This window comes from Plecotus auritus (assembly GCF_963455305.1).
Source record: "Plecotus auritus genome assembly, chromosome: 9".
Classification (NCBI taxonomy): Eukaryota; Metazoa; Chordata; class Mammalia; order Chiroptera; family Vespertilionidae; genus Plecotus; species Plecotus auritus.
This window is the reverse complement of record NC_137783.1, coordinates 55,284,531-55,295,780: the sequence shown is the minus strand read 5'-3', so window position 1 is coordinate 55,295,780 and position 11,250 is coordinate 55,284,531. Positions and strand designations below refer to the sequence as shown.

The following is an 11,250-nucleotide window of genomic DNA, read 5'->3' as shown; positions in this document are numbered from 1 at the left end:
TCTAATTTACTTCACCAGAAAACGAGGCTAATAATTACAACCACCATATAAGGTGTTGGGGAAGATGGTAGGGAGTTATGTATGAACAGGGATTATACCAGCCCCCAGTAAATAAATAAAGAAGACTGTTTACTTTTATTATTGTTCCTCAGAGGATCCTTAAAGATCTGACATAGAAGCATGGAACAGACTGTCAAACCTCAGAGGGAAGGCAAGAGAGGGTGGGTGGGTGGAAGGAGATCACCCAATGAATTTATATGCATATATGCATAACCCATGGACACAGAAAATAGGGGGGCAGGGGCAGGCTAAGAGAGGTCAATGAGGGTAAAAGGGGACATGTGTAATATTTTCTACAATAAAGATTTTTAAAAAATCTCTGAGAAGAAAGCTAAAGTGGACACATGATGCCACAGAATGAGAATTGCTCCCACAATGTGGGGCAGGTTGGCTGGAGCAGTGCAGGATCAGGAACAGCACTCTGGTGAGGAAGTGACAATCATACTCTCCTCTTCACTAGGTGCTCTAAAATATTCTGTTCACTGAGATTGTCTATTGTGGTTACATTCATGAGGCATAAACTCCCAACAGTATCTGGAGAGACACAGCTGTTCTGAAGGAGATAATACAAATAGCAGCAAAGAAAAATAAATAAATAAAAAGAAGAGGAGGAGGAGGAGCTCAAGAGTAAGAAGAAAAGCTGACCTCAGCAGTAGAGAAGCCATCAGAAACCCAGAAGTGAAGGGAGAGAGTCCAGGAGTCACAGGAATCTGGAAGGTGGAGGAACTAGAGATATAGTTGAGGACAAGACCAACATGTGTGACCATTATTGTACACATTTTAACTAGTCAGAAAATTGCAAATTCATGGATGTGTCTATGCTATTATTCACCCGTGCCATGGCAGGTATAATTACAAGGAAGGGGGGCATTTATCATCCATCTTGAGATACATGGGGACTACCTCAGAGCAGTTTAGCATACCGTAATTACTACAGTCACATGCATTCAAATATAAGCTGCATGGTTTTGACCCTCGGCTCCTCCACTTATGCCTTCTGTCACTTAGGACAATTGTGCCATTCTAATTTACTTTAATAGAAACGAGGCTAATAATTACATACATTATTTAATACGTATTCCCTTAATTTAAGGAAGCAAAACACTTGAGGAAATTTTCTATTAACCACTCAGCATTTATCTGAGTCTTCCTGATTCTGGAAAATTTTATATTTCTCATTTCTATTTGACTAAAACCATTCTAAGGGTTTCTAATGAATATCTTCCTGACTATTCAGATACTGTTGTGACAGATTTTTCTTGTAAGAACTGGAGCTTCTGCAGACCCATGTTAGAGAAGAATGAGAAAGGGAGGTCGATGGGAAGAGGTGAGAAGCTCTGGTCAGAGATTCCGTGTTTAGCACTGTGTTTACACAGATGGTTAAGATTATTGCTGCACACCTCAGTTTTATCCAACTGCATTTAATTTCCTTTTGAAATACTGCTCCTCTTTCATCTGATGGCGATCTCAATTACATGCAGTGAACATTTGACCTGAACAGAACAAATCAGCATCAGCCCTGCGATTCTGCTTACACCATCAAGAAGAAGGTCCTCTTTCTCTTTGGAGACATGCAACTATAATGGTTACATGAGCTAAGAGATGCTTCTGGAAATATTTGCCTGAAAATGAGTTCATCACAGAAAAAAAGCTTAGTCAAAGATAAATAGAGTGAAGTTGTGTCTCCACGAAAATGACTTCCTGGAGCCAGCTCTCTTTGCATCTAGCTCATCTATGAACCTTTTGGTTGCATTAATGGTTCTCACAGGGTGGCACCTGGAGCAGGAGCAGCCCCAGCAGCAGCACCAGGGAGCTTGTTAGAAGTGCAAATTCTCATGTCCTAACAAAAGCCTACTGAAGCAGAACCTCCGGAGCTTGGGCCCAGCAATCTGTGTTTGAACAAGCTCTCCCAGGGATTTTGATGAGTGCCCCTGGGTTACATGAATTGCTGGGCTTTATTTGCTTATTTAATCTCATGTACACACACACACACACACACACACACACACACACACATATACATATATATACATAGATATACATCCTATCTAATAAAAGAGTAATATGCAAATTTACCATACCTCTGCTACACCCACAAGACACGCCCACCAGCCAATCAGGATCGAGTATGCAAATAAACCCAACCAAGATGGCTGTGGCCACGGAGAGAGCAGGAGGCTTGGGTTTTCCTGGCAATGGAGGAAGCCAAGCTTTCCACCCTGTCCTGCCTTGGCCTCTGCTTAAGGCTACAAAGTTTCAGTTATAGAAGATAAATAAATCCCAGATACCAGGGCCTCTGCTTGGGTCACCAGGGGGTGTGGCCAGCCTGCAAACCACCACAGGCCCCTCACCCAGGCTGCCCCACCCCCCAAGGGATCCCCTACCCTGATCCAGGACACCCTTCAAGGCAAACTCGCCGGCTCCCACCCATGCACCAGGCCTCTATACTATCTAATAAAAGAGTAATATGCAAATTGACTGTCACTCCAACACACAAGATGGCTGCCCCCATGTGGTCAAAAATGGCTGCCCCCATGTGGACACAAGATGGCCACCACAAGATGGCCAGCAGGGGACGGTAGTTGGGAGGGACCAGGTCTGCAAGGGAGGGCAGTTGTGGGCAATCAGGCCAGCAGGGGAGGGCAGTTGGGAGGGACCAGGCCTGCAAGGAAGGGCAGTTGGGGGCGATCAAGCCTGCAGGGGAGGGCAGTTAGGAGTGACCAGGCCAGCAGAGGAGGGAAGTTGGGGGTGACTGGGCCTGCAGGGAAGGGCAGTTGTGGGGGACCCAGGCCTGCAGGGGAGAGCAGTTGTGGGGGACCAGACCTGCAGGGGAGGGCAGTTAGGGGCAAACAGGCTGGCAGGGGAGTAGTTAGACATCAATCAGGCTGGCAGGGTAGTGGTTAGGGGGTGATCAGGCTGGCAGGCAGAAGTTGTTAGGGGCAATCAGGAAGGCAGGCAGGTGAGCAGTTGGGAGCCAGCAGTCCTGGATTGTGAGAGGGATGTCCGACTGCCCGTTTAGGCCTGATCCAGGTAGGATCGGGCCTAAACGGGCAGTCGGACATCCCTCTAGGGGTCCCAGATTGGAGAGGGTGCAGGCTAGACTAGGGGACACCCCTCCCCTGTGCACAAATTTCATGCACCGGGCCTCTAGTGTATATATAAATAGATTATAAAAAGAATTTGTTCTTGATTTAGCATATTATTCATTTAATCATTAATTCACTAATCCATTCGATAAAATCTACTAAGTTCTTAGCATCTATAGTATGTCTCTAGATGTTTAGAATAAAAAATAAATATGTTTTCTAATTTCAAAAACTTTCAGAATAAGAGATAGCTACGAATAATAAATACTTAAGCTGCCACTCTTCTGCACCCATGATAGTCACTCCTAAATGAATTACTATCATAATCCTTCCCACTAAAGTACTTCAGTCAATGCCAATCTAATAGAATAGGCTCAAGATAATACATCAGCCATCTCTGGGATTGAAAGAAAAATAATTTTATTATTTATTTTTAATTTTGCATATAAATTATATTTTAATATAAAGTGGTTTGGGTAATAATATACAAGATATTTTTAATGTGAGTCAATAATATCTTAGCCAATCTTCTTGGAAAAATGTACTTTATATTATACTAGAGGCCTGGTGCACGAATTTGTGCACCAGTGGGGTCCCTTGGCCTGGCCTGAGGGGTTTGGGCCGAAATTGGCTCTCCGACATCCTCCTAGGGGTCCTGGATTGTGAAAGGGTGCAGGCCAGGCCGAGGAACCCCACTGGTGCACAATTGGGGCTGGGAAGGGTTGGGGGAGGTTGGCCAGCTGGGGAGGGACTGCGGGAGGGCTCCAGGGCGTGTCCTGCCCATCTCCCTCAGTCCCAATTGGCCAGACCCCAGCAGCAAGCTAACCTACTGGTTAGAGCATCTGCCCCCTGGTGGTCAGTGCACATCTTAGCAACTGGTCAACCGATCAACTGTCTGCCCCCTGGTGGTCAGTGCACGTCATAGTGAGCAGTTGAGCAGACTTAGCATATCATTAGTGTATTACACTTCAATTGGTTGAATGAACGACCAGACAACTAGACACTTAGCATATTAGGCTTTTGTTATATAGGATTACCATGACATAATATAATGGTGATATTATATGTATCCATAGCATTTTAGGTGTTTTTCATTTATTTATTTTAAAGACTAAATACTTTTATTACATGAGCTAAGATAGAAGGAAAGAGGATTTATTTGCCTTCCAGGGCCTTGATTTTCCTCTGATAAAACTCCAGCTCCTTGCCCTCTAGCACGTTGTCATCTGTGTGGCCACATGGGCGTGGTCTTTAAGTGATGCATGCAAGAACCTTGCCCTGCTGGAACTGCTCCTCTAGAACTCTGCTGGTTTTGGCATTCTTTTTCCTTTACCATATTTCTTCTGAGTTTTCTTTTATCATTTTTTGTTGAAAATCTTTTCTTCCTCAGGAGTTAATTTGGCACTCTTCTTTTGGCATCGGGGCAGTGCCTAGTGGGACTCACACCACTATCTGTGAGTATGCTGTCAATGGACATAGGCAGTTCTTTACTAGGGTTTTAGTGTGGACTCGTTTTCTGTTGGATGCATTGTAGACAATATCAACCATCCTTCTTCCTTGCATACAGCACTCTGAACCCCAGGAGGAGTTGCCCACATCCAGCCTCAAGGCTTGGTATTTCTTGTTACCTCCTTGCACATGGATCGTGCACACTAGTATGTGGTGGGGGCCAGTCTTAGCATTGCCAGCAGGATGTCCCAGCTCTTATTTTCTCTTCTTGTGGAAGGGCTTTCTCTTGCCCCTGGTCTTATGGTACTTGGTGCCAGCTGGAAGGATAAAGTGCAAATTACTCTCTATTTAGAATTTCAGTTCATTTACTTAAGAAACTTTTGGATATGTTTAATATAAAATGCAATACCAATTTTACAGATGTGGATATTGATGTCAAAGAGCTACTACTTTGTACCTGTATTCACCACAATTTCACTGCTCAGCATTCAATGTGACTGATTAGAAATCTTTGACAATGTTTATTCCAGCATACTGGATCCATTGGACCAGCTGCTGACAGAACCTGACTGGGAATTACATACAGATTGGAGCGGCTTCATGGAGAATGGCTAGCAATGAGAGTAAGTGGTAGACAACATTGACAAGGTAATAGAAGCCCAGGCCCTTGCTGTAGGGTCCTCAGCACAAAAGTCTGAACTGATAGGTTCAACAGAGCCTTGGAATCATCCCAGGGAAAGAATGTTATCATCCACGTGATCCTAAATATGCCTTCTGGCAGTCCATGCCCATCGGGTAATGTGGAAAGAAAGAGGGCTCTTAACCTTGGGGAATAAGTGCATGAAACATGCAAAAGAGATTTTAAAATTGCTAGAGGCAGTGACTTTACTAAACTAGATTTCCATATGACCTGCCCAGGACATCAGAAGGAAAGTTCCCAAATAAGCCAGGGAAACCAAACTCCCAATAAAGCAGCAAGACAAGCCACTTGAGGGCCACCACTTCTTGGGGCTTTAATTCCCACCTGGACTTGTCAGAATTTAAATCCCATTACAAATAACAAGATGAGGAACAGGCCCATGGATGGAAATTCTCTAACACTGACCCTGATTCTATACAAAAGATCAACACTCATGATCTGATCTTACTCCCTGAAGCTTTACAGATGAGATCTCCATCCATTTACCCTTATAAGGAACCAGAGTTTTGAAGAGAGGAATTGTTACCCTAGATCCGTGGTCGGCAAACTGCGGCTCTTTGGCCCCTTGAGTGTGGCTCTTCCACAAAATACCACGGCCTGGGCGAGTCTATTTTGAAGAAGTGGCATTAGAAGAAGTTTAAGTTTTAAAAATTTGGCTCTCAAAAGAAATTTCAATTGTTGTACTGTTGATATTTGGCTCTGTTAACTAATGAGTTTGCTGACCACTGCCCTAGATCAAGCATGTCAAACTCAAAGGCTAACACAGGCCAAATAAACAAGGTTTAAGTTTATGTGGGCTGCAAAAAAACACAAAAGCTTCCATTTTCATAGAAACGTAGGTTTATTTAGATAGAGACATGCTGAATACGAAGAGCTGAAATAAATGAGTCATCGTTAACATAAAATAATAGAACATTTTAATAAAAATGAATATTTTTTCTTGAACATTAACTCACCAGACACTGAATAACTGCACAAATTAACACGTGTAACACAAATAAACCTATTTTTCTTGTTCTCCTAAAGCAAAATATTTCCTGCTGTGCACACCAAACAAGTCAGTCCAGACTAATGACATGGCAATTGGCTGCTAAAATACTTGCTGCTAGTATTAGTGGAGAGAAATGGTGCACCTGCGAGTAAGAAGTATTAGTGGAGAGAAATGGTGCACCTGCGTGTAAGGCACATAAGGGAAATGAATGCAACATGGTTATAGTAATCAGTCATTAGTGAACGTTGTAGTTAATTATTAATAATTTTGTATAACAGGATACTGTAAAAATTAAGTTACGAAATTTTTATTCAAACATTTCTTACATACCGTTATATTGGCTGGGCCACAAAAATATTTGTTGTGGGCCACATGTGGCCCATGGGCCACAAGTTTGACATGCTTGCCCTAGATAGTCAGATCACTGGGAAGTGTCCCCAACTGGCCAAGCTTCCTCAGCAGGAGGTTTTTACACTGAATACAAGCTCTAAGTTGCTGAAAACTAGAAAGATGAATAGATAGGGCTCAAGAGCACCAAAAACTAGAAAAATGAGTGGACAGGGCTCAAGCATGCCTAGATGCTAGCAAGATAATTGGATAGGAAAAGCCCACCCTTCCCTATAAGCACTAGGGGCTAGAGCAGGAAGGAGAGATGGTTTTTGAGACAGGAATCTACCATTCTCCCAGGTCATGTGGCACCTTAATAAAACCTCTTTCCTTTTTTTTTTTTTTTAAATTGTTTGAAGTATTACATATAGTTTGGCTTTTATTGTGGCAGGCAGCAGAACGTGTGGTGTTTTTGGTTACAATTTTCCAGTCCAACTTCTCAGAACTGAAAAACAGAAAGAAAGAGGGGAAGGGCTGAGAATCCTGGCCAATCCTTAGGTATTCTGTTTGACCCTGTAAGCTTTCCACTTCAGTATCATCTATCTCTTCTTTGGTAGTGATTTTGCTTTGGAAAATACAAACAGAATTGGAGAGAAAACATGGAGATAAAAAATCCCATTAAAAGTCATGTGGTTCTTCTTGAGTCTGGATTTAGCAATAAATATACAAATAAAAACAAAAACACAAATAACAACAACAAAATATAGATAAATTGGACTTAATAAAATGAAAACATTTTTTGGCATTGAAGGACACTACCAAGAAGGCAAAAAGACAACCCAGGCAACAAGAAAAAGTATATGTAAATTACATATCTGATAAAGCTGTACTATCCAGAATATAAAGACCTCTAATAACTCAACATAAAAAAGACAAATAAACCAAGAGAAAAAAAAATGGACAAAGGACTTCAATAGCTATTTCTCCAAAGAATATACACAAATGGCCAACAAGAATATTAAAAGATGGTAACATCATTAATCACTAGAAAACTGCAAGTCAAAATCATAATAAGATACCACTTCAAACCCACTAGGATGGCTATAATAATTTTTAAAATATTTAATAACAAGTATTATAACAGTTGCATAATTGGAAGGCTCACAAATTGCTGGTGGGAATGTAAAATGTTACAACTGCTGTAGAACAAACTGAATGAATGCAAAATAGAGACAGACTCATAGACAAAGAGCAAGCAGACAGCTATGGTGGGGTGGGTGGAGGAAATGAGCAAAAAAGAGAAAAAAGAGAGAGAGAACTCATGGACATGGACAACAGTGTGGTGATGGTGGGGGTGAGGGAGGGAGTATAGGTGGCAGAGGTCATAGAAGAGATAAATGATGATGTAAAAATAAAATAAATAAAAATAGATAAAAGAAATTAAAGTAAGAAATAAAAGAAAACACTTTGAGGGTTCTTCAAAAAGTTAAACATAGAATTATCATATGACACAGCAATTCTACTCTTGGTTATTTACCCTTAAAAATTAAAAGAAGTGTTGAAACCAAAAGTTGTACATTAATGTTCTAGCAAGAGTATTAATTAAAGCACAAAGATAGAAACTACCTATGTGTCTGTCACCTGATGAATGGATAATCAAAATGTGGTATATCCATACACTGAAATTATCCTATCTAATAAAAGAGTAATATGCATATTGACCATTCCTCTGCTACACCTACAAGCCACGCCCACCAGCCAATCAGGAGTGACTATGCAAATAAACCCAACCAATTTGGCTGCGGCCACGGAGAGCAAGAGGGAGGCTTGGGTTTCCCCAGCAATAGAGGAAGCCAAGCTTTCCGCCTGCCCTTGCCGGCCCAGGCCTCCACTCAATGCTACAAAGTTTCAATGATAGAAGATAAATAAATCCCAACAGAAATGGCTGCCGCCATGGAACAAGCAGAAGGCTTGGCTCCACTCCAGGCTACAAAGTTTCAATTGTAGAAGATAAATAAATCCCAGACACCAGGGCCTCCGCTTGGGTCACCAGGGGGCATGGCCGGCCTGCAAACCACCACAGGCCCCTCGCCCAGGCCACTCCATGCCCCAAGGGAACCCCCACCTTGATCCAGGACACCCTTCAGGGCAAACCAGCAGGCCCCCACCCATGCACCAGGCCTCTATCCTATCTAATAAAAGAGTAATATGCAGATTGACCATCACTCCAACACACAAGGTGGCTGCGCCCATGTGGTCAAAGATCCTATCCCCATGTGGACACAAATGGCCACCACAAGATGGCCAGCACGGGAGGGCAGTTGGGAGGAACCAGGCCTGCAAGGGAGGGCAGTTGAGGGTGATCAAGCCTGCAGGGGATGGTAGTTAGGGGTGACCAGGCTGGCAGAGGAGGGAAGTTGGGCGTGACCAGGCATCCATGGGAGGGCAAGTGGAGGTGACTAGGCCTGCAGGTGAGGGCATTTGGGGGGGAACTCAGGCCTGCAGGGGAGGGCAGTTAGGGGTGACCAGGCCGGCAGGGGAGGGCAGTTAGGGGTGACCAGGCCTGCAGGGGAGGGCAGTTAGGGGCAAACAGGCTGGCAGGGGAGCAGTTACGCATCAATCAGGCTGGCAGGGAAGTGGTCAGGGGGTGATCAGGCTGGCAGGCAGAAGCGGTTAGGGGCAATCAGGAAGGCAGGCAGGTGAGTAGTTGGGAGCCAGCAGTTCTGGGTTGTGAGAGGAATGTCTGACTGCCCATTTAGTCCTGGATTGTGAGAGGGATGTCCGACTGCCCAGGTAGGATCAGGCCTAAATGGGCAGTCAGACATCCCTCGAGGGGTACCAGATTGGAGTGGGTGCAGGCTGGGCTGAGGGACACACACCCCCATGTACGAATTTCATGCACCAGGCCTCTAGTGTGGCCATAAAAATGAATGTAGTAGTCATGCGTGCTATAACATGGATGAACTCTGAAAAATGAAAGAAGCCAGACATAAAAGACCACATCTTATGATTTTACTTATATAAAATATCCAGATCTGATAAATCCATAGACACAGAAATCAAGTTAGTGGTTGCCAGTGGTTACAGAGAGGTGATAATGAAAAGTGACTTTTTTATGGTTGAAGAGTTTTCTTTTGGAGTGATTAAAATGATCTGAAACTAGATAGTGGTGATGCTTGCATTTACACTGTGAAAATACTAAATGTCAGTGAATTGTATATTTTTAATGATAAATTTTGTCCTGTGTATTTTACCACACACTTACACATACACAAGATCTCTAGTGTAGAAAACTGACTTTTTTATTTGCATACAGAGTAAATAAAATAATTGCCTGACACCTCAGATTCCCATGAGATGATGCAATGAGAACCTGATGGCACTTGAACATGCAGCAGAATTTGCACCACAGGAGAGGAATTCCAGAATATAAGAACTCATGTGTAGAGATCTGTTGGCATACCTTCCATTCACTCTTCTGAGATAAAGGGAGAAAACCTAATCTTCTACTCAGGAATGTAAATGAATCCTCTCTTGCAGAGGAAAGAAAGGCCTCTACCCCAGAATGTAAGCAATTGTCTCAAGGGAGAGAAAAATATAAATCCCCATCTTTAGATCATATTGCCCTTATAATGGTAGAAAAATAGCTCTGAAGGAAAAAAGACAAGTACCTCTGAGTTTATTCCCCTTAGAATTTGAACAAATGACTGTTGGGGAGAAGAAATATTCTCTATCTTCATGTCCTGTCAATTTTCATTATTCAGAAGGCCTGAACCCATGTAGGAACACAGAAACACACACACACACACACACACACACACACACACACACACACACACCGAACTATGTTTCAACACTGGTCTAAAAAATTAAAAGCTGTCTTCCTCATCAGAGTGGCTCAGGGGTTGAGCGTAGACCTGTGACTCAGGAAGTTCCTTCTATTCCTGGTCAGGGCACAGGCCTGGCTGGGTTATGGGCTCCATCCTCAGTAGGGGGGCGTGCAGGAGGCAGCGGATTGATGATTCTTTGTCATCACTGGTGTTTCTATCTTTTTCTCCTTCTCCCTTCCTCTCTCTGAAATCAATAAAAAAATAAAAATGAAAGCTGTCTAATCTGAAGTACCATTTTGCTTTCTTTGGCATTGCTCTTTTAGGTTTGAATAGCTCCAGGGAACTCCTACCTTTGGGAGCCACTTATTGTATCTTTGAAATGAGATCATTTCTTAGGTTGTGCTGGGTTGTCATTATAGAGAAGTCATAGGAAGAAGGGGATTATTATATGTAGAATATAGACTTACTAGAGGCCCAGTGCATGAAAATTCATGCACTCGGGACGGGGGGGGGGGTCCCTCAGCCTGGCCTGTGCCCTCTCGCAGACCAGGAGCCCTCAGGGGATGTCCGACTGACAACTTGGGCCCACTATCCCAAGGGAGCGGGCCTAAATCATAGTCTGGCCTCCCTCTGCCAGAGGCGATCACCCCTCTGCCACTGCAGGTCGCTGCCACCCCCCAATTGCCGTCCCCCTCTCTGCCTGCTGGCACCTGTGTTGGCTGGCCTGGCACCGCCCACTCGCCAGTCCTGCCCCCTGCTAAATGGTCATCCCACCATTCGGTCTATTTGCATGTTAGGCTTTTATTA

The 11,250-nt window shown here is 43.5% G+C and overlaps 1 pseudogene across 1 annotated transcript; it reads right to left on the bottom strand.

The window, feature by feature from the left end:
* Positions 1-4,397: 4,397 nt before the first annotated feature.
* On the bottom strand, positions 4,398-5,777 carry LOC308233512 (small ribosomal subunit protein eS8-like; annotated as a pseudogene). The gene is made up of 2 exons: positions 5,744-5,777; positions 4,398-4,912 (listed from the first exon to the last, which is right to left on the bottom strand). The product of its transcript is annotated as a small ribosomal subunit protein eS8-like (transcript).
* Between the last annotated feature and the right edge of the window lie 5,473 nt (positions 5,778-11,250).